Raw genomic sequence first — 24,361 nt, 5'->3', positions numbered from 1 at the left:
TAATACAGTCTCTGTGGTTTTGTTCTTTAGTTCCTCTTGTAGTTTTCCCGCTCTGGCTATGTATGGGAATAATGAATCTACTATCAGTTGTCTGTGCAGAGAGTTTCTCCGAGTTGGCTTTTGTTTCTCAAATGACTGCTTCTGTTGGCTTTTCTCTTAATTCTTCTTGTTTTCTTAGAATATCTGTTGCGAAGGTTTTTATTGCAGGCAGTCTCTTCTCTACTGCTTTGGTTTGTGGTTCTGCGGTCATTGACACTAGGCCTGTTTCATGTGATTTCACTTCATTCATCTCGTGCCGACCCTGTCTCCGGCTTTTCATTTCATTCGTTACCTCAAGTGTGTGTGTGTGTATCATTGCTAATTGCATTCATTTCGAGTTCATTCACTCCACCATCAGATCTCCTAGGGACTGGAAAGACTATATAAGGTCTGGGTGCTTTTGTGGGTTTCATACGTGTATCAACAGGTGGGTGCACTGAAATTGGAACGCTTCGTGCACAAATAAAGAATGCAGTTCTGATCGTTAATGACAGTAAAATAATGATAAATATGATACATAAGTACATTAGGGTTCTATACGTTGGGCAACAGCATTTCCTTCCCGAGAAGCGGGGGTGCCTCTCTGCTTGTGGGAGGACCAGGTTGCTGCTCTGGACCTCCATCTTAATCATTCAACAAATGTCACTGTTCTTCCCTCACCCAATATCGTCTTCCAAGTTCTGTGTTCAAGAGTGTCAGGTGCTTCAAAAGTGTACCCCTTCTTGTGAATGACAAATTGTCTCTTATTTCAGGATGCAGTTCCTTTGCTAGACTATGGGAAGAAAAATAAAATAAAATAACGCTTCAGTGAGTTCCTTTACTGTGCATATTCAAAGTAAGTAAGCTCCCAGTCCACTCATAGAATCTGCTTCAGTCCTGAGGACATATTGGACACTGATCAGTATGAAGAAATAGGGAAAGAATGACAACAAATATAACAAATGATGTTCTTCACTCTGCTCCCTCGATCTGTCCCTCAGCGGAAAGGCTTTCTTAGAATCTTTTCAGTCTCTCTTATGGTTGGAAAGTTCCACTTGGACTATGATTCCGTGCAGGAGCATTCCCATCTGTGCGACATTAGCTGGATCTCTGATGAATGTGAAGACGTCAACATCGATAGGTCTCCCCACTGGCTCTGGAAAGTCAGTGACCAGGCGAAAGAGGCCATTGTGTGCCAATCTGCTATCTTCTGGTGACAGGGACATCTGTCCTGTCTTGCTGGGTTCAGGATTGTAGATTTTTTCCCTTGATGAAAACAATGTCTGCACTGTCCGGTCGCGTGGAGTGCGACTAGAATTCTGATCTTATTTAAAAGATGGCTTAAATGTTCATTGTTTGCTGGGTCTCGAAGAAATGCGAGTGTGTCTGTCATTGTTCCAATAAGAGTTCGACAGTCTTCGATTATGCGAAAGAACAGTGTGTTGACAAGCTCATTTATTTCCTCCTGTGTTGGGAACATTTGATTCTTTCTCACTGTACTCAGGGAGTAGGATAAGTTGTTCGGCATTGACTTGGAGTAGTTGTTTTATTGTCTTTTAGTTTTCCGGATCTTGTAAAAAGTCTGACACTGGTGAGCCTCCCTACCAGTGACGAGTATGACCTCACTACTAAGTTGAAATAGGTGCATAGGTCCTTTGTGATGTCTCTACTGTGGGACACCATAAGTGATTACGAATAGAGTTCCAGTGCGGAACGAGTCGGGATACTGCCTTTTCTTCCAATGTAAGTGTCCTTGGTCAAAATTTGGCATATCCTTTTCTTGTCGAAATTTAGCATATCCTTTTCTTGTTTAGGCTTAAGTGTGCCTCAGTCCAAAGTTCAAAGTCAACAGATTATATTGTGGCTTATGCGTGCAATTTTTCTTCTTCACCCTGCAACTAGGATGCACAAAGTGTCTGTCTTTTATGTCCTTATCCCCTTTTTTGCTTAGAGGAAGTGTCCAATTTAGGCCACAATTTGCAAAAAGTTCTTTGTCTTTACTTTGCTGGTCATGCGTCCTTCTTCCTCGTCTGCACGTGCTGTGGTTCTTCCTCGTGGCTCGTTGATTCCTCTCGTTGGGGTGCAGGCAGGGGGCCTTCTCCGATGTAGGGTTTGATATCACTGAGATAAATCCACGCTCTCCTGCCCTGTAGCTTCACAGCGGACGGAGTGCAGTCCTCTACGATAAAAGGACCGTTGAATCTTGGCTCGTCCCACCTTTTCCTTGTATGGTTTTTCACAAGGATGGCGTCTCCAGGGAAGACGAGTGGAACACGTAGACCTTGAACTGAGTTTGATGCAGTGTCTCCTTCTGTGTTCTGTGCTGCACTGCACCCTTTTCATCGTCGCTGCAGCTGGTCTGAAATTACAGTAAGGCAAGATATCATGCAGTTCAGGTAATATTGCATTTCAGACCCTAAAACCTCTCCTGTTGACTGGGCATTACATGTAACTCTATCTCAGGGTATCAGGGGAGTTCTCATTCTTCTTCCTGTGGCTATCTCGTGTGGCGTAAGATGATGGTTGGAGCCTGGTTGGTTCCAAAGTGCATACCGTGCCAATGGAAGGCAGTGCAACCATCCCTTCCTTAGAGTAAGCTTCAACTTGGCTATTCTCTCCTTCAACAAGCCATTGAGCTTCTCACAGGTCCCATTACCTTGCGGATGATAAGCTGACGAGAACTTGTGCTTTATACCAAGCAGCAAGCTAATCTGTTCAAATATTGAATTAACAAAGTGAGGGCCATTATCTGATCTCATGACTTCGAATAACCCCCACCTTGGGAACACTTCCCTCACAAAAAATGTGGCTGCACAGGTAGAGTTTGGGTGTGTACATGGACCTGCCTCTATCCATCTAGAGAATGGACACACCACAACAATTAAGTTTCTGTACCCTTTACATACTTGAATCATGTCGACGTAATCGACATGCAAGTGCTGAAAAGGCCCATTTGGCCTGGGGATGACTCCTCTCATTACTTTTAGTGTGTGCCTAGCGGTGAATTGCTGGCAGATCATGCAGTTCACCATAAACGATGCAACATGCTCAGCTAAATTCGGTATGAACCAGTCTTCCGCGAGCGTTGCTGCTAGATTCTCCTTTGTCATATGTGCCGGGTAATGTAACTGCTCCAGCGCTATTTTTAATAGGGCTACAGGCATCACTGGTATACCAGTGCTGTCTTGTCGCCACAAGCTGTCAGAGGGGTTTAAAGAACACCCTTGACGTTTCCACCGGTTTTTTTCTTCCTGTGGTGCCTCCCCTTGCAGTTCCATTAGCTGCGTTTGCCCAAGGCTATTATAGGCTTCAGGTGTTGTTCGCGCAACCATCATTCTTTCATTGGTACATGCGACTTCCACTTCCATAATCGTCTCACTTTTGGATGCCATAGGCTTGGCATCCATGTCTGCTGCTTGGTTTCCTCGTGAGATAAAATCTGTCCCTTTTGTGTGGGCGGCGCATTTTACGACCACTATGCCCACTGGGAGCTGTAGTGCTTTAATCAGCCTGTCCAGTAGGACTGCGTGCTGCACTGGCGTGCCGCCTGCTCGGAGGTAGCCCCTCCTTTTCCAACGCGCTAAGCCTGCTTGTACTCTTGACGTCACATAGGCGGAGTCACTGTACACCGTTACTTTCTGGTCTGAGTGAATCTCAATGGCGAGTATCAACGCCAATAATTCTGCAGCCTGTGCTGAGTAATGGGGTGGTATTCGCGCACTAATAAGTACTCGGAATTCCCCATTTGCTGTGTGTTTCATTACAGCGACGCCTGTATATCTTTGTCCGTCATGTTGATCGATCCTTGAAGACCCGTCAATAAAGACGATCTCTCCTCCTGCCAAGGCATTTTCTTTCACCCTGGGGATTTCATCATAGAATTCTTCATAATTTGCACAGTCATGTATGGGCTCTCCCTCAGTGACTGGCTCTGCTATGAACATGGCTGGGTTCACTATTTTACATCGGACTATTTTTATCGAGGGATTCGATATGATCACTTCATAAGCAGAAGCTCTCTGAGATGTCAATGTGCCTTTCGGTTTCTCTAAAATAACAAATAATGAGTGCTCGACGTTCAATGTCATTGAGCATCCCATTACAATGGTTGTCTCCTTGTCTATGGCGAACGCTGCGGCAGCTAAACTTTGTTCAAATGGGAAGTGGCCTCTCATTACTGGGTCCAGATTCCCGCTGTAATAAGCCAGGGGCTTGTACCCCAATGAGGTTCTTTGAGCGAGTACTGCTGTCATGACGCTGCCATTTGTGTGTGAAAACAGGTAAAATTCCTCTGCATATTTGGGAATCCCTAGAACTGGAGCTGTGCAAATAGCTCTTTTGAGTTCAGCAAACCCTTTCTCCATGGCCTCAGACCATTCAATCTTTTGTTTAGTCACTTGGGCCTTCTTTAGAGACTGAAGTAAAGGATTGGTTTAAGAGCTGTAGTCGAAGACCCATGCCCTGACATAGTTGCATAGGCCTAAAAAGCTCTGCATCTGCTTTATCGTGTGTGGCTTAGCCGTGTTCAATATGGCTTCAGCCCTTTCTGGGGTCACTTTCCTTCATGTGAGATTAGCTGGCTTATGTACAGCACTTCTTGTTGACAGTATTGTAACTTTCCCTTGTGAACCTTATATCCTTTCTCAGCCAGTATAGTCAGTAGCTGAACAGAATCGTGCCTGCATTGCTCTTCTGTTGTGCTGCAGATTAAGATGTCATCCACATATTGCAGGACATCACTTTTTAATGCGATATTGCTTAAGTCCATCTGCAGGACTCTGTTGAAAATAGGAACTCACAGTACCCCTGTGGCAGCCTTGTGCTTTTCAGATGCATCTGTCTGAACATGAATGACATCAGATCTTGTGAGTCTCGGTGCAACGGGATTGAGAAAAATGCATTTTTCAAGTCACTCACCGTGAAATATTTTGCCTCAACAGGTATATTACATAGGTTTGTAGACTGGTTAGGGACTAGAGGGAACGCAGCCTCATATCGTTTATTGGCCTTGGGTCCTGTACTAGCCTCCATGACCTCCCTTTACTTTTTTTCACAGGATACACTGTCTGCAAGGCCTGGTAATCCTGCCATAAGCACACGCATGCCATATGCGAAGATTTCTGGCTCTAATGGTATGGCCCTCATGGCTACGTGTCCTGAGTATGCTCTAGCCATTTTGCATACATTTGAATAGTGCATTCCTGGAGTGGAACATATTATTCCCTCCTCCGTGAACGAGATTGTCATGTTCAACTTTGTCATTAAGTCTCGACACAAAATATTTACTGGGTTCTGCCGAGAATATAGTAAAGGTACGTTCATTTCGCAATCCCCTATAGAGACTGGAAGTGCCTTTTGTAAAGGGAACTCGACTGGTCGCTCCTGTAAAACTCTGAGTATCTATGGCCTCGCCGGACAAGGAAAATTTGCCTTCACATGTGCACGAGCGTGTCGCACCCATGTCAACTAGGAAGGAATTTTCCTTAATTCACTCTGACGACATCCATTATGTGAGGGTCTGGTGTCACCGATGGGATAGAACACATCAGGGTTCCCAGTGAGCTGTCCTAGCTTATATATAAATTTGGCCAACTGCATGCTGGTGGATTTCCCCCATTCCCATTGTTACCTCCCATTCCAGGGTTCATGGTCTGTGATAGTTGCAGGGGTGCCTGTTGGGATTGTCCTTGTGGAAAATTCCCCATGTTTTGCAGTTGCACCCCTTGCTGCGCTCCTTGTGCTTGTTGTTGCACCGTGTGATTCTGTGCACCACTCTCCTGTAAAACTGAAAGTGGATTTGTCATGCCTCCTCCTGTTCCTTGGCCGTTCTGCATTGTGCCTTCACTTCTGCATGTGCACGTCAAATGCCCTGTCATTCCACACAGCCAACAAACTGGCGGTGGTCAGATCATTTGCCCATTTGACATATCTGGGTTACCAATTTGTATATTTTGAAAGCCTCCTTGATTTGTTTTGGAAACCTCCCTGATTGCGCTGCCATCCTCTTCCCCTAAATCCTCTTCCCCTTGGATAAAATCCCGTATTGCCCTGGTTATTTTGCTGCGGACTTGCCACCTGCTGCATGCTTGGTGCCGCTGTACTAGTTATCATGGCTCCCTCAAGAGCATATTTTGACAATTTCTTTTGCACCAATTTCGCTTCCTGACCTTTTCGAGTTGCTTCCTTTTTGCGATTCTTTTTCTGCAACGGTCTACAATAATGTGCAATGGTCAACTGTATTTCAGCCCCAGGTTTGGCTTCAATTCCCACCAGTTTCTTGAGTTGTTTCTGCACCGGCTCTGGCAGCCCTTGGCACAGGATATGGTAAAACACTGGTATAAGTTTCGTCCACGATTCATGAGTCTCGAGCACCCATGCGTCTTGGAAATTCTGTATATAAATTAACGGATCTTCAAACTCCTTCATTTTTTGAGTCATTATAGCTCCCATATCAGAAGTATCTGGGTAAAGTACTCGTAGCGCTTTCCATACTGCGGCTCTACAGTTGTTAAATGGTGCTCCGTCATGCGAAGTGTTAATTGTGGTTACACCAGGGCAGGGTAGCCTGCTCGTGCCCACACATAGTCTGCTTGCTCACCAAGTATGGCAATCAGGAGACCTTTGATGTCCCCTATAGCTAGCGTGTTTCCGCCCGTCATCTTTTCTAACTCGTGTATCCACTTTCCGGCTCCCGATGTCAGCATTGGAAGCTTGTTTTTTAAATTGTCTCGATCCATGTGTGGCCATGGAATATATTGTGGTCTTATTCCCCCCTTCTTGAGCAACGGAAATTGGAATGTGTAGCCCTCTCTCCCTTCTCTCATTGTTCCCCTGTCTATTGCAGGGGTAATATTCCTGCATCGCCGTCTACCTGGCAGTGCCCTTAGTCTGTCCACATAGGGCGCTAAAGACACCCCCCTATGACCGTGAGATACTTCTTCATATCGGTCAGGCTTCGTGGCGGACTCTTACGTTCTCGGTATAGGTTCGCTATTCTCTGACCACCTTACTCTTTTTTCTCTTGGGAGTCTTTCGCTCCGTCCCTATTCCTCATTTTCCTCGCGCTCCTCCCTTTCGGAGTCGGACATTGGCTGTCCCCAACTAATCCAACTTCTTGTATCCTCTTTGTTCCTACTTATTTCCAATCTATCCAGGGATAGCTCTCTAGCCCCACTACTTCGGGTGACATCCTCCGTGTCATACAGCTGAGTGCTTTACAGGCGCTCATCTTCCCCCTCCCCTTGGGGTATTTGTTCTAACCGCATTTCATCATATATTCTATCGATTGTTTCTCCGATGCTTCTGGTGTCAGTCATCATCAATATTACTCCTAGACGTGCCTGGTACTGAATCGTACGCGGGAAATAATTCCTCAATGTCTTCCCAGTCTACAACTGGAGCAGGTTTTTTAACCTCTCTCCCCAGATATTGAAGATCGTGTGCTCTTTGTCTTTGCTTACGTTCTATATCGTCATAAAATTCTTTGCGCTTCCGCGCCTCTTCTCTGACCCGATCTTCTTCCTTTCTCTTTTCATTCCTGCGTTCATCTGCCTTTTGAATTTCCTCATCTCTTTGTCTCCTTATTCTTCTTTCACGTATTCTCTGCTCTTCTTCTAACCTTTGCTGTTTCTGTCTGTCTTGATCATAGGCTACTCTTGGGTTGCGATCGAGCGGTCTTTCTTGCTCTTCGCGATATAGCTGTTCTCTCCTTTGTCTGTCTTTCCTTCTTATTCTTTTGTCTCTTAACTCCTTTTCTTTCTCCTTCCTCTGTGTCACATCTAACCTCTCCTTTTGTTACGCGTCATCAATGCTTTCCCCATCGAGTTTTAATAAAATGTGTCCTCCCATCCATTCGTCTTTTACGACTGCTATCTCGTCAGTTGTCTTCGCTCCCTTTCCATCTCTTCCCTTCTCTCTCTTTGTCGATAGATGCACTTGTCTGTGCCTGATCTTGTCTTTCGTCATCGCGTCTCCCCTTGTCCCTTGGTACTATGGAGGTAATATTCTTGTCCTTCCCTTGATTTTCATCACTAGTATGTGTAGGTGACTCATATGCGGGGTTTCTGTAACTTCTTGCCTGTATATGTGGCATGCAAATATGTCGTCATATGTTGTAAGACGGCTTTAGATAGAGACCCATTTTGTGGCCACGGCATAAACATCTTGTGGGTGGTAGCTTTAACCACTAGGTACTATATTTCTTTAGCTTGGGTGCGTGCTTTGGCAACTGTTTGCATAAGTGTGCCAATGGAGTTATGTCTTCCATGCTTAAATCTGTTCCCTTTCCTCTTATATAACACTTGTCAATGTTTTCGTGCGACTTAAATCGCTTCTAACAATATGAGCGAGCACCAAATATCGCAAGCTCCAATCCAAATCTTCCACAAAATGTTGTATCTTCTGATTTATTCAAAAAACATCATTTCACGTGCGATTTTGTCTCAGCTATCAAATCGCATGAAATTTTAAATCCGTTCTCTCAAAAAATTACCAATACATATGACGTCACAACAGAGAAACATAGAAGAAAGACACTTAAAAGACTAGACGAACACCAGCTGGACACAGATATCTCTGCCTCTAATCGTTACCCCTTCATGGAGTGTAAACGCACCCCTTTCACGACGTCTTTAAACGGTGTGGTAGTCTAATTGTTCCCCAATATGTGGGACTCTGGGTACATGTTTCTTCTAGCCGCTATATATTTTTTTTTCCACCTGGCTGAGCGGGAGACCGCTGCTGCTGCCGTCCCTCCATCACTGGTGAGCCCCTCTTGGGGATTTTGATTTATTGTGTGCTGATTGCCCTGTTTCTCCGGTGCCCCAGGCCCGCTCCCTTTCTCTTCCCTCCCCGATCCTCTTTTGTGCTTCCCTGCCTTCCTTTGTGATTGGCCAGTGCCATATTCTTCCTGAACCTCCACGGCAGCCCTCTGCCCGGTACCCCCCCCCCCTTCAGTAGCGGCTCCTGTTGTGTCTGCAGGAGACCCAAGTTGTCAGTCTATCTACCAGGACAGCTCACAAGCTTCCCTTCCTACCAACCCCTTTCCAACTTTCAGTCTCTTAATCCCAGGCCCCCCCCCCCTACTTGGTTGTGTATAATATTCACCTATTAGTATTATATTGCATTGTGAAACCTAGGCCTTTCCTCCCTCTATTCAGGATTCTTAATCTTATGTGTGTTTTTTCCACTGTTTTATATTATGCACTGTCACTATTTAGAATTGCATTGTGAAACCTAGGTGTTTTCTCCCTCCATTCGGAACTCTCAAACGGTGGTGTGTTTTTCCCGCTGTTTTTATAATATGCCCTGTATCACTATTTAAAATTGCATTGTGAATCCTAGGCCTTTTTCTCCCTCCTTAGGATTCTCTAATTTAGGTATGTCTTCTTTCCTGTCTTAGAATGCCCTTGCGCTCGCCTCCTAAGTTCCGTCGTCTTGTCCCACTCTCCTGCGCATTTGCCTCTGCTGTCTTGTCTGTCTACCCCTGGAACCCCCCTCCTCTCCCACCTACTCTATGGTGCTCTGTCTCCCCTATCTTTTCAAACTGTTTCTCTATTGACTATCCTGCTCTCCTCACTAAGTCTGGTAGGAAAAAGTTTAAAAAGGACATCCTGGTCTCCAACCCAGGCCTCCCTATCGCTGACACCTACATCTGTGCCTCCTCCAAGGAAACTCTCACCGACATCCTCTTTGTCGTTCCTTCACCAGATCTATGGACCCCTCATATGGTCTCTGTTCTCTCTCCTTTCTCCTCTTCTCCCATTAACAATGGTATCCATTGGGACGCCCTCCTGGCCTCCTTCCTATCCTCTAAGGTCATCATTAATGTCTACTCTAATGGGACCGTCTTGGTCCAAGGCCCTCAGGCCAACCTTCATCTCTTTGATAGACGCTTTCCGCGCCTCATCAGCTTCCTTTCTTCTCCTGCTGTCTCCTCCCCGCTTTCCTTGGCTACCTTACCTTCCCCCTGCCTCTCTGCCCCCTTTCAGGCGCTTTCTACACTTCTGCAGGCCATACCTATGATCTGTACCCCTCCCCGGAAGTCTTTCGAGGGCAACCTTCTCCACATTGCCACTCTTAACCCCTGCTCCGCGGTCAAACACTCCTCTGATATCTGCCGCCTTCTTGAAGAACTTGACCTCAATGTCCTCGGTCTCACTGAGACATGGTTTACGGCCAGCTCTGTCACCAGCTTTGACACACTCCTACCTGAAGGCTACAAGATCCTCTCCACACCCAGGCCCACACGCTCTGGTGGAGGCGTAGCCCTTATCTTCCCTGAGTGGATTCCTTTCTCTGTCATTCCTTAGCAGGCCTACTCCTCTTTTGAATGCCTCGTCTGCAGGCTCTCTCTCTCTCTCGCCTAGCCATTCCCTTAATGTGGCTACTATCTATTGGCCATCTGGTCAGGTTTATCCCTTCCTCTCTGAGTGGGCGGACCTCTCCTCCTCACTCCTGGCCTCAACCACTCAACTCCTCCTTCTTGGAGACTTCGACATCCACCTGGATGCCTCCTGAACCTCCTCTGTACTCTTTTGCGACCTCTGCGACTCTCACTCACCATTCTCCCCTCTGGCCCGACTCATTCTGCAGGGCACACTCTAGATGTTCTGATCTCTTCAGACCTTCCCCTCTCTGTCCCTCTCTCCACTCCTCTCTCCTGGAGTGACCACTTTCTCCTATCCTCACCCTCCCTACCCCGCAGGTCAAGCCACCCCGTCACTGCCACCCACCTTCTCGGTCACCCGACTCATGAAGTGTGTGTCAGTTGAGGCTTTCGGCGCCACCTTCTCACCCCCTCGTTCCCCCCGGCCCCTGGCTGACTCTCACCCTGACGGAGCCCTCTCCACGCTCCACTCGTCTATATCTGATACTCTGCTTATTTTCAGGCTACCCTCGGCCTCCTCCTCCTCCTCCTCTCCTTCCCTCATCTGTCTGTCTGTCTGCCATCCATGAATGGTGTGCCGCCAACGACCTCTGCCTTAATGCCAGTAAGACTGAAATTCTACTCATCGGCACACCCACTCCCTCCTTCCCTGCAGCTCTCTGGCCGGCCTCTCTTGGCCCTCCTCCCACCCCCACCTGCAAGGCTAAAAACCTCGGGGTCATCTTCGACTCTGCACTCTCCTTCTACCCTCACATCTCTGAAGTCTCTAAGAAGTCACACTACCAGCTGCACCTCCTTAGAGGTATTCTTCCTTTCCTGTCCTTCCCCCAGAAGCTCACTGTCTCCAGAGCCGTGGTCATCTCTAAACTGGACTACTGTAACAGCCTCTATCTAAATCTTCCTGCCTCCACTCTCTGCCCTCTGCAACTTATCCAGAACAGGACTGAAATCTCTGCACTGGCTCCCAGTGGCTGCGAGGATTAAGTTCAAAACCCTCTGCATTGTACACAAGGCATTCTGGGGCCGCAATACCTTCAACTCTCTCTTCCTAAATATCTTCCTTCTCAAGCTCTTCGCTCATCTGCCTCCAACTCCCTCAGGGTCAGTCGCTTCTCCAAGCAACGAGTTGGTTGCAGATCACTCGCTTCGGCAGGGGCTTTTCTCTGGAACAGCCTTCCTGCCTCCCTGAAACTCGAGGAGAACCATCCCCGGTTCCAGAAACACCTCAAAACCTTCCTCTTTGCTTCTGCTTTCTCTTCTCCCCTCCCATGCTGATTTCCTGACTGAAATTGCATCAGTTACCTGGCCACCCTTTTCTGATCTCTGGCCCTGGCCCCGTCAATTTCCCACCTTCACTGCCTTCCTGGCAACCCCTGCACCTGGGGACCGTTTTCAGTCCCCCTACCAGCACTTATGTCTGCACTTCGTTGCACTTGCCACTAACTGGCTGTTTATTTGTCTTTTTTTAATCTTATTTATTCCACTTTCCCATGTACTGCACTTTCCCCTCCCCCTTCCCCTTGTGCACTTTTCCTTTTCCCGCCTTCCCATGCACTTGCGCGATCTGAATAACACCTGGCCTACTAGGATCGTTGTCTGTCCTCCCTTGTTCCCCCCCCCCTTTGCCTCGTCGCGCCTTGAAACACTTGTGTATAGGCGCGTTATAAATGCCATATCATATGTCATAAAGCGCAGGAATAAGGCGAATCCTCTCACTTCTCAGGTGTCTGCCCCGGTAACCTCTCTCTTCTCGGTGTCTACCCCGGTAACCTCTCTCTTCCTTTATTACTCTCGAGTCATTATCCCCTTATATATACAGTCTTCTCTACTTCTAACTATATTTTGTTTTCCCTCCTCCCTCCGTTATCCCTTTGATTGTTCTAAGGCATGCATCATTTGCCAAAACATTCAATTTTTGTTTCACTCACCGTTCGCATAGTTCCTCTCTGGACCCTCGGGATCACCGCCTTCGTTACCGTCTTCTTCATCTTTTCACCCGCTCAGCTGCCCTTAGGAATGGGAAGGGATGTGTGGGGAAAATGGGTCCTTTCAGGCCCTTTCTGCAGATTCTTCTTAGGCTACCATTGTCTACGGGGAGCTTCACGGTCTACTCAGCCAAATGGCAAAGGACTTGTGATATTGCCGAAGACCTAGAGTTACTTTATGTCGACGGTCAATAGGTGTCTTACTTTAGTCAATAATTGATAGTCAATAAGCATCAAATCTCTGCTACAAAGTGTACTGGGGAGACCCCCGGCCGGGCCATAGAGTCGGGGTTTGCTCCAGAGTACTTGAAGACAAGATAGCTGCACCTTTGAGATGGATGGGGGTGCAGGTTTTCTACTCCAACACCAATCAATAAAGACAACTCAGTGGTTTGGCAAAGGGAATCCGTTTAATGACAGTACAAAAAACAGGGAGTCATGGAAATCAACAGTGGTGCGATAGTCCGTCTCGCTTCGACTCAAGAACATTTATACTCAAAACTCGTTATAATTGACGTGTAACACTTAAAAGTTAACATGCAATTCTATTGGTTTGAAAAAGGTAACTTTAATATAGGTACTATATCTGTATATGGTAACGGAGTGAGGGGATTGGATAAACTCTATCAGGTGGGCGTCTAAGCCCTTCCTTCTAACATCACTCTTGTAGACGTCACTAAGAGTACGACGTCCCATTGGTTCTACTATCTATAGGATCCTAGATTATTTGGTCCATTGTGATTGGGTTGGCTTCGACCCCATGCATACATTTCCACTTTACTTAGCACGCAGAATGGTCTGCCAGGTGCAGGGTGCCCCACGATTCACCTGGCCTTCCTTCAGTCAATCCTTACTTTAGTGTCTATGTGTCAATTAGTTGGCTGTGTTTGGCCTCGAAACTGTATGTTCTTGTCAGGAAAAGTTATCATCTCTGTCTGGGCGGCTGCCAAGCGTAGGTGTGAACCTGTGCCTCTTCTTGCTCAGATGGTCACAGCTACTCATACCGTGAATCTGCCTAAGGTTTCATATCTGCGAAGCTACTGTTCGCTCCTTCTATTGGTCTGACCTTGGCTCTTTCCTGGCGCAAGTTGCCTCTGCTAAATTTCGATTCAGCCATCTCTTCTCGTTTTAGCTGGAATACAAATCTTGTCCTGTTTGGCCTCTAGTAACCTGAGTTGATTCTGCTTTTGTGTAAAGTGGATTTGCACTTACATAATGTGCTTCGTTGAGGTAGATATGTATAGGTCGCACTTGCCGCGGTCTATCTTCTACTAAGCATAGCAAGCCGCACTGTTTTCTTAGCTTTCTTGTGGTTTCAAGCATATGTACAGGCGTTAGCTGGTTGAATGACTTCATCCTGCTTTACAGCTTAAGCTTCTTTGTGTTTCAACATCGTCTCTCCTTCTAGGTTCACGATATTCTTATTCATGGCGTTTTGTCTCTGTGTGTCATATTTTTGTTCTGCATGTTAGTCCGGTCCCTCGTGACGTCACCATTCGTCTTCCATTAAGGCCTTTTGGGTTTCTTCCAGGACAGCGTTTAGGCCATCTTCATTTCGTTTTATTTGCTGGTTGGGTTTTCTCAATGGATACCTTACTGTCCATGGTTTTCTAGGTATCGGTATTTCAACTGGGGTTGCTCTCCTGATAGGCAATGGGCAGAGCCCTACTGCGGCTCTCTGCTGGTTTATTTGCTCATCATATGTCACCTATTTTGGTGTGAACGTTCCTGGTACTTCAAATGGGCGATGGGAGTGCAGGCTTTATTTGGGACCTCCTCTACACAGGTTTTGGAGGGAAACCAGCAATGCCCAAGCCAAGAGGTTGAGAGGATTTACTGTTAGCAAACCAGCATTGCCCAAGTCAATAGGAATGCAACAGTTCTGATGCAAATCTTCTTAGCACAAGTAAGCAACAAGTTAGTTGGTCTTGAATTAAGTTCAGGACCTTAGGAAAAGCCTTCCTGTAGGGACTCAATGTTAGGCCTGAGCGGCTGAAAATGGGTGAACACCCAGTGAAAACAGTGCTCCAACAGCAAATGAGCAACACAAACAGTTTCAGGTAAGTTTCCCTTGAGCCCCACAGTACCTTGCAAGTGAAGAAGCTGATTGATGAAGCTGGAAGCCTTCTGGATGCACGGCTGCAAACCCAGTCTCCTAGTCCTTGGTCGTGGTGACACATGGGGGGGGATCCTGGATGGGCTCCTGCAGCAGTGGTCAAGAGAGGGACTCACCAGCACAGAAAGCTTCATACTCCTGCATCAGTTCGTGGTATTGGTGCCTTTTAACGATCACTGCTGGTCAGAATTTTCTTGGTTTCTCGGTCCTGCACTCCACTGAGGGGACTTTGAGGAGAGGATTTGTGCTTCTGGAGGTCCACACGGAGACCACCGAAGTTCCAGCGAGATTAGTCAATGGTAAGGCAATGCACTTCAAGGTGGTCGAGGTGCCCCCGTGTATTGGGATTCTGAAGCCCAGGAAGGACGCAGGACGTCGGGGGATGCTACTATTGAAGATTGTCTTGAGGCTGGTTATGCCCACCCGTCCATTGGAGGAAGTTGCCATTGGCAGAGCTTCCCTGTCGATTCAACAACAGCATCAGAACAGCAGCAGGCGTCTCTGGTCGTCCTCTTCGGAGCTTCAGTTCGAATGGTCGACTCTGTCTTCTAATCCCAAAAGTCTCGCCTTTCATGCAGGAACCCATTCATTCAGTCCTATGGACCTGTCAATCACCTGGGGATGGCTATCCCTGGAGGACAGCTAGCCGCCCAGTTCAAACTGGTTCTAGCCAGGCATACCCTAAGACAAAGGCCAGGGAAGTTTCAGGATCCTCCCTCACTTCCTCCCTCAGCAGAAACACTGGAGCCCAGGCAGGCTTCACAAAGGGATCCTGCCAAAGGCAAAACTCAAAGACCACCCACCCCCACCTGGAATGGTAGAGGAAAGGCCAACAAGACATACAAACCAAAAAGGGTGATAAAAGACAACTGGGTCCATGTTGGGAAAATGGTCACCCATGGGCGCTGCACTGAAACTGTGGAAACAGCCTGTGAGTAACTAACACAAAAATGGTAAAAAGGCATCGTCTGCCACCAGCCATTTGGGTTTGTCTGTCACTGTAACTATAACAGTTAGTGTTACGCTCACCTGGTCTCTCCGGTGACTTTGGGGCACGGTTGGAGCCCTCCCTGGACTTGGCTCCCTTGGATCGGCCCTCTTCCCCCAGCTGCTGCAAAGTCAACTGCTCTGGATGTTGGTACTACCCCTGAGAGAAGATGAGAGGCAATGAGAATGGCTTGGGGGTGTCGTGATTCACCTCTAACCTTTCGTGCTAGAATGAAGTGAGCAAGCGATTGCCTATGCAAGCTCACCTGTTTTTTCGTAATGATGGTTTCTCCGTCCTGCATCTTGTAGCAGGGGCGCTTTGGGTGGACCTAGTTGCTTCACTGGCCCGTGGAAGTGGCGACCCAGATCGGCTGTGACCGACCACTTAGAAGGTGAGTGTTCTTAGCAATGATTATTGTTCGTATTCTAATTATGTCTTTTGCCGTGATTATAGTTTGTAATTCTTGCAATGTCTTTTCTCCTCTATAGGTGTGAAGATGGCTGCCCGGATTCGCGGTGTTTGGAGCGAGTCTAGTGATTCCCCAGAGGATGATGAAGCCTTAGAATCAGATGGTAAGTTGGCTGTCGGGGTAGAACGCTAGGCTCTGGTATGGCACGGCCGAGCGTTAGTTATTTATGCGACTTCTAACCTGCTGTGTTCTTTTTTCTTGCAGGAGAAGTCTGGCAACGTCGAGCGGAGGACGACTGTTCGGAGGCCAGTCCATGGCTGCAGGATGGAGAGTTCTGCGAAGATGAAGAATGGAAGATAAGCTCCCGTGTAGCTGGACATCCGGAACAGGTGAGAAAAAACTATGGGAATCGGCTAAGATGCGATGCGCTGCAGACTATGGAGTGCAGGAGACAGGTAAGGTGCACATACAGCAGTGGTATAGCTGGAGTCAGGTAAGGTGCGCCTTCAGCGATGGTGTAGCTGGAGTCAGGTAAGATGCGCCTTCCGCGATGGAGTAGCTGGAGTCTGGAAGATGTGCGACGAGATGATGAGCAGGAAAACAGGTAGGGACGACGGTAAGCGTTACGTTGCAGAAGGCAGACTAACGCAAAGCGCTAGTATGTGGGTGGGTTGGCCTTAAATAGGCTGTCCCCTCCCTTTGGACCCGCCTTGTGGCTCCACCTTGCCACTCCCAGAGGTTCTTGCACGTACTCCCCAATGATCTTCTATGGCCACGCCCGGCCCTGATGCATGTGCCTTAGGCACAAAGTGTGCACACTTTTTTATGAGCCTGGTGCCAGAGGCGCCAAGCCTGTGTCCATTTGGACCCTGTAGCTGATAAAGACATGGGCCCTTGCCCAGTGGCCATGACAATTACAGGAGCAGTGGGAAAGGAGTTACAATGTAGCCCCTCAGCACTCCACATAAGGTGGTGTGTGCTGATCCCACAAAAAGAAAGGTGAGATAATGGTACCTCACTATCCTTGAGAACAGTAGTTTGAAGGGAAAACTAATGGAGTAGGAAGGGGTGCTGCCACAATTTATTACAGATGCCTGTAGTGAAATACATTGAGGAAAGCATAACTCCATTAAAAGTAAAACTAATGTAGAAGCAGGAAAAATAGGGTTCCCATTACAGAGCAAAAGAATGAGTGAGTGGTAAAAAGTCCCAGATGTCCAGCAAAATTGCTCGGAGTATCGCAGGTTGGAATTAGCACAAGAAAAGAAAAGGTCTCCCTAACACCCCCCCCCATACACCCCAGACTAAGGGACAGGAGGATTTAATCCACATGAATCTCTTATTCCAGTCGGTCATACTTCCTGGAGAGACCATCAGCATTCTTATTGTTGGTACTTGCTCTATGCTCAATAGTGAAATCAAAGCCTTGAAGGCGTATGGACCACCTGAGCAGCTTAGGATTCTCCCCATTCATCTGCATTACCCAGCTCAAGGGTTGGTAGTCTGTTTGAATTTGGAAAGTAGTCCCATACAAGTATGGTCTAAACTTCTTCAAAGCCCATACAATGGCAAAACACTTGCGCTGTATGGTTGCCTACCTTGTTTCTCTGTCTTTTAATTGTCTACTAATGAAGCAGATAGGGCGCTCCATGCCATGCTCATCCAGTTGATTTATTAGTGCCCCAATCCCTGTGTTAGAGGCATCAGTCTGGACTATAAAGGTCTGAGTATAATCAGGACCTCTCAGCACTGGAGCTTTACAGAGGGCATTGTTCAGTGCCTTACATGCTTTTCCACAATCTTCAGGCCACCTCACTTTCTTAGGGAACTTGGGAGAAGATATGTCATCCAGAGGAGAAGCTATGGACCCATAGTTTTCAATGCCATTTCTGTAGTAACCTGAGAGGCCCAGAAAGGCTCTCACATGGGTTTGAGTAGTAGGGGTGGCCCAGTCTTGTACAGCTTATACTTTGCTGGCTAAAGGCTTGGTTTCACCACCTCCTACCTCATGTTAATGTTAAAGGATATTTGTACCATGCACTTTCACCACCGGAGTGGTCCTCTGGCGGCTCTGAAAAAGGGAAGGATGGGGGGTGAGTTAGTGGGAATAAGCTGGGAAAGTGCAAGAGAGCAGTGATGTGCTGTTGGCGGCCTCAGTCCGTTGGGTCCGTTGGCTGGGCTTGGGGTGCTTTCTGTTCGGTAGCCATCGGGTACTGTTGTGCGGTGTGTGTTTGTTTTGTTGTTGCAGTGTGATGAAGTTTGTGCGGTTTGTTGTGTTATAGAGTTGTGGTTGTGTTTGTTTGGAGTTTGAGATGTGTATTCAGAGGGGTGAAATTGTTAGTGAGTCGGTTATTGATTTATGATTGCACGCTTGGTCCAGGCGTGGCCGGCGAATCGTATGTCAATCATTGAATCACATTACTATCTAGATTTTGACGCAGGCTAGACTTAGGAATTCCATCTATGTGTGGCACATGCTAACATTTACAATTCTATCTAGATGTCTAAGGTAGACCACTTTACTCTGACCAACTTGACATTCACTAACCTTGATGGTCAGGTGGGCCTGTTGTATTGCCTGTAACACATATCCCAGGTGCTAAAATGTTCTTCCCAAGTGGGGCTGAACACTGCAATGTCATCGAAGTAGGCCATGCAAAAGTCATCTAACCCATTTAGAACATGATTAACCATCTGTCGAAATGTGGCTGGTGCATTCCTTAGTCCACAGAGCATGACCCTAAATTTGTACGGGCCTTCAGGCATCGTCAATGCTGTCTTTTCCTTGGCATGGTCTGGCAGGAATATTTCCCAAAAGCCTGCGTTAGGTCAAAGGTGCTGAGGAACTTGGCAGATCAAAGTTTGTCCACTAACTCATCTGTCCTAGGTAAAGGATGGGCATCTGTCTTGGTGACTGCATTCAATGCCATATAATCCACAAAGAACCTTAATTCCTTGGTACCTGCTTTTGGTGCTAACACAACTGGACGAGCCCATGAACTTGTGGAATGTTTGATGACTCCACAGTCGAGTATCCTGTTGATGTATATGTATATACATGTAAGCATATGTGGACTTGTGGGCGTGGTTTCATGTTTGTTTACCAATATACATGTTTTACTTTTCAGGTGGGACTTGTGGGCGTAGGTTCATGTGGTGTGGGTTCATGTCTGTCATCATATATACATATGCTTTACATATATATCTTGTTGATGTTGAAAAAGTGGAACAAAGGATCAGGGTTTAGAAAGTACCATTACAAACATTTTAGCAAACATGCGCAGAGAGAATATTGGTACAGGCATTTGTCTGATTTAAATTGCATGTTAAACCTTGCCTTGTTACTTTGCATGTGAAGAACTATTACTTTTTCAAAGACTTTTTAAAAGAAGCCAGTGCACAACATTAACACCTTAATTCCAAATGAACTTTGTGCTCTTGTTCCAGTAAATGTATCTTAGATTCCTTGCTATGTTAGGTTTACATGATAAAGTAATGAGTTGTTAAAATCGCAAATACACATCCTATTGTAAAAGAACATACAAACAAATGACCACTCTTACCAAAGATGTCGATTTGGATTTCCAAGAAAAGCACGTGAAACAACAGTAATTCATGACTATCTTTCAGTGAAACTCCCAAAAGATAACAAGAAATAGAGATTCAAAAAGCATTAACATCAATGATTACTGTCCTGTAATTGTAAGTATGTTGGAAGCAAACATATTGAATTTGTAGCAGACAATTCAATGGCAGTAGGTAGATATATAACTAAAACAGAAAAATGTAAACTTCAAGATCTTCGGGAAGAAATTTCAAGTGAAAAGTCACTTTCAGCGTGTTTAATTAGCTTAGGAGCTAAAACTATTTTACTCTGTGTATCTGGCACATACGAAACAACTGATAGATTAACAAGAGCAAAATTGTATGGTACAATTGTAGACATTAAGTGATTTAGTCTTGGGTACCCAGGAAACGGACGTATAGCTTTAAAACCTTATCATGAAATTGAAATGTAGCTATTAATCCAGACGGTGAAGATAAAGTTAACCAAACATGCTTGATAACCACTACCCAGATAGATGTAAACATTTAGAAAAGGTCAGGGGGCGTGGCTTGGAGCTGCCGTGAGCGGCATGTCTTCTTAGGAGCTCCTGGCTGGCCTGATGCGCAGTATGTGAGAACGCCGTTTCCAGCCTCCGTTTTCTGCCGAAAATAAGTCCCAGCGTGTGGGAAGTCTGGCGGCAGCTGCATGGCGAGTGGTTCCCCGGACGGCGACCCAATCTCCGAGTTCGGACACATTTTTGGTTCAGTAGATCCACCGGGGGCAAAATGGCGGCTGAGCCACTGATCCACCAGAAGCTGCGGAATGGGGGAGGTGCAGGCGCATGAAATCAGCACGAGCCGCCGAGCGAACTGACCCAAGCTGTCTTGCACTGCCCGAAGGTCCTGTTTGTCCGAAGCCCAACAGCAGGTCCCGGGAGGTTTGTGGCTCGCCAGGGCTCATGCTTCAAGAGACCCGCAGAGGTGCCCTGTAGCGGAGCGGAGGAGGATCCTGGTGGAGGGGAGGGGAGGGGGGTCCTCCATGGGACTGTAAAACATATTTCTCCTCACCTGGGAGACTGTCTTGGCACCGATCCACATCCCTGGGTCATTGAGGCTCCGGGAGAAGCAGGAGAAGGCACCCTCCACCACTCCGTGGATGTTACGATCCGGAGCCTACCGACGCATATTTCACCCGCTGTTTGGAACCGCGGAGCTCATCCGAGTCCCGCTCGCATATGAGGCGCTGTCCGCCTCTAGGCACGCGAAAGAGGTCCAGGCGATGTGGTGCTGTCCCCGAGCCGAAACTCAGCGCTGCAGCGAGCTTCCAAGTTCCAACACCTGTCCGGCCTAACCGCTGCAGGCAGCAGATCAGAGCCTCTAGTGCACTGGAGACGGATGGTATATACACCCCATAAATAAATACCGCAGTCCTGCTGACATAAGGTGAGGAGTGGGACATTGTATTAAGAAGTACCCCCAACATACGCTCACAACGAGGCTTGAGTGACCAACCATAGCGGTGGGGGGGGCCTGAACAGAGGAGTGGCGTCCCGCGCACTCTCTGGAGCGGCCATTTGTGCAGCCTGGCCAGCGTTTGCATAAACCAACGCTTCCTCTACCCCGGAGCCAGAAAGCACACATAAACTGTAAAAGCACTACCCTAATGTCATTATTGGCCCAGACCATCAAAGAGGCAGTGGCATAAATTATGCATCCTTCCCCACCACAAACTGAAATGTGGGATTAGCTGAATGCAATTGCGCAGACGGCACCATTACGCTATATCCTCAACCAGCAGTGCTCAATAGAACCCCTTCGGTGGACCGGTCCGCTTTGCCTGGTTCCCTTCCCCCTCACCCACTATCTATCCCCTGCACCCAGCTGCAGGACAAGCAAGTGAATATATTCCTAAGGGGGAAAAGCAGGAGGCAGTCGGGAGCGGAGATGTCTAGAAGTGGGAAGATGTCTAAACAAACGGACATTGCGGCATTAATGGCCACTGCCTCGACTGAGCGCTCAAAGAAAGGGTGAAATGCCCGAGGGTCTCTCCGGTGAGGATGTCCCCATTAGCGCAGCATCAGCTCATAGCACAGCACAAATGGTGACCAAGGCTGACTTGCAGGAGCAACTCACTGCACTGACAAATTAAATTCATAAGAGTACAGAAGAGGTAACGAAAAAAATAAACTCCTTGGACAAAAGAGTGGTGGAGGGTGGAGAGGAGGACGGCGGAGCTCGAATCAGAAGTATGTGACCAGCGGTTCGAAGACGAGCTCGACAGAGACAGAATCAAAGCTCTGGAGGATAGATGTGACCTTATAGAAGCTAAACAAGAAGATGCAGAGAATCGGTCGCGGAGAAACAATATTCGCCCCTGGGGCATTCCATCATCTATACCAGACTCAGAGCTAAGAAGCTACGTCTCAGAGTTGTTCAGGTTCATCATAACCCTACCGGACGAGGCACCTCTGGAACTGGACCCGGTACACAGGTCAGTTCCGAGATCGACATCCAACTTCCCCCCAGATGTCCTTCTAAGGGTTCATTTCTACCAAATCAAGGAGGAAATCATGCACGAAGCAAGACATTAGGGATTCCCAACCTCGGTCAAGTTCACATGGGAGGGGGCTCAGAGACAAATTCGATCACCGAAAGAGGCTGACAAATTCATGGTCATCAGAGGAACAGGGGGGCGGCTCGAACTCCGAAGAACCATCCCAATCTCAGCACAGCAAATCTTCTGCCGGATCATGGTCGAAAACCTGCCCGACGACGCAGATCTCGAGGCCCATCCTGGAAAAACTCCACCCTGGGTGATCTTGACTTAAAGATCCACCAACGATGGCGGGTAACAGAAACTTTATAACAGACTGCGTTGATCGGCGATGGGTACAATGGATGGATCGATCTACAAGTCCAAAAAAAGATGGGAGCCTCACGTTTGGACTAATCCTCATCACGGCACAGAGGACGATACCCTGGCAGTGTGGGTATATTGCATCAGTTCTGGTTTACAGTTTGCTCGGCGGCCCAGTTGGCCAATATGAGCGCATCGATGCCACCAGTTTCCCAGTGGCAGTAGGATGTTGTTTTTCTTACTTGTTCATTTCAAGGGGGCGAGGGGGAAGGGATCATCGAAAGACGAACAAATGCCCAGGGTCTGGGAGCTCCAGTTGCTCGGCCCAGTATTCAAGCTCACATCATGACCTGCCAACGACACCAATGAAGCATCACTGACGCACCGAAGTGGTCTCAGACGGGGATGATCGGGATCGGCAAGCGAGCGTGCGCCCAATCTTAGACAAAAAAGTAATAAGAGACCATGGCTGACACAAGTGAAATAATCCTATCATGGAATGTGCAAGGACTTAACTCACCACGGAAAGGGAAATCCGTTGAACACAGACTCGGGCAATTAGCCAGAGATATTGTTTTTCTCTAAGAAACTCATCTACTGCAGGAAGATGAACACAGAGTAAGATTTAACAGGTACAAAAATACATACTTTGCCCATTCTGGCAAGAAGAAAAAGAGGAGTAGCCATACTCCTGAGTGACAGGATCCCCCTAACAAAAATTACTATAAAAAGAGATCCAAATGGGCGGTTCCTCCTACTCAAGGGGCTATTTGAGGAGGTCCCTATCACCATTGCTGCAATCTATGGTCACAACTCCGCTCAAGCTAACTTCATCACAAGTCTAATCCCAACCATTTTAGCATTCCAAGAAGGGCACCTAATCATGAGCGGGGACTTCAATTCGATGCCAAATCCCCAAGTGGACAAGACCCTTCCGCCCACTAAATCTGACTTTGTACAAGCATTATCATTAGCCTAGCTGCTAAGGGAAACGGAAACTGTAGATGCCTGGAGGCTCTTTAACGGGACCTCAAGAGACTAAACCCATTATTCCTAGGTGCACAAAGGCTTCTCGAGAATCGACCTCCTATTGATCTCAGGGGTCCTTTACCCATGCTTGGATGCAACGTCAATACACACCTGCATGATTTCGTATCATGCCCCGGTAACTGCAAAATTTGCTATATTGGGGCAAAAGCGCCCTGTCCAAAAGCACTGGAGACTGAATGACGCTCTGTTACTGGATGAATGCATTCAAATGGAAGTCGAACACAATAGTCCACTATTTTAAAGAAAACACCATGGAGACCTCTCCTATCAACATAATCTGGGATGCAATGAAGGCAGTTGTCAGAGGCTCTCTGATTAGTGCAGGAGCTGAACAACAAAGGGTCTCGAACATTGCTGCAGCCAAACTGGAGGAAAGAGTGAACCAACTAGAAGCCGATCTGAAAAAGCGATATTCCAGAAAAGTTGAGAGAGAGCAAAGAAAGGCCAAAACAGCCGTGGAAATGCATTGCGTCGATCGTACTGCAAATCCTTAGCCTTCACAAGACAGTTTTATTACACGAAGGGGAATAAAGCAAACAAAATACTAGTGCAAAAACTGAAAAAAATTCGAAGCAGGAACATCATCCTCACATTAGCTGGGGCGGATGGGAAAATCCTCTACCCTGATGCAGATAAAATCAATGAACTATCAAAATACCACTCAGACATAATGAAGGGTCACCAACAGTATTAGACAACTTACCAAAGTATTTGCAGTCATTACCCAAGCAGCACTCGACTCGGCTGGAGCACCTCGAGCTGCCCATTTCGGCAGAGGAAATAATCAAAGCCATTAAATCTCTGCAATCCACGGCTCCTGGCCCTGACGGCTTATCTGCATCCTTTTATAAGAAATATTTCAGGCTCTTGGTTCCTCAGTTGGTGGCATTATTCAACTCTTTTCTATTATTGGGTTCTGTCACCGGGTCTATGGCGGAGTCATTAACAGTCCTGTTGCACAAACCCGGGAAGGCTCCCGAATTGACCACTTCTTACCGCCCGATC

The 24,361-nt window shown here is 47.2% G+C and overlaps 1 protein-coding gene across 2 annotated transcripts in view; it reads left to right on the top strand.

Moving 5' to 3' along the window:
* WDR45B (WD repeat domain 45B) overlaps positions 1-24,361 on the top strand; it is a 1,026,954-nt gene that overhangs the window by 893,630 nt on the left and 108,963 nt on the right. The window lies entirely within an intron of this gene.

The sequence above is a fragment of the Ambystoma mexicanum genome, chromosome 3q (assembly GCF_040938575.1).
Source record: "Ambystoma mexicanum isolate Mex_15411 chromosome 3q, UKY_AmexF1_1, whole genome shotgun sequence".
In the NCBI taxonomy this organism is placed as follows: Eukaryota; Metazoa; Chordata; class Amphibia; order Caudata; family Ambystomatidae; genus Ambystoma; species Ambystoma mexicanum.
This window is presented reverse-complemented; position numbering and strand designations above follow the sequence as displayed.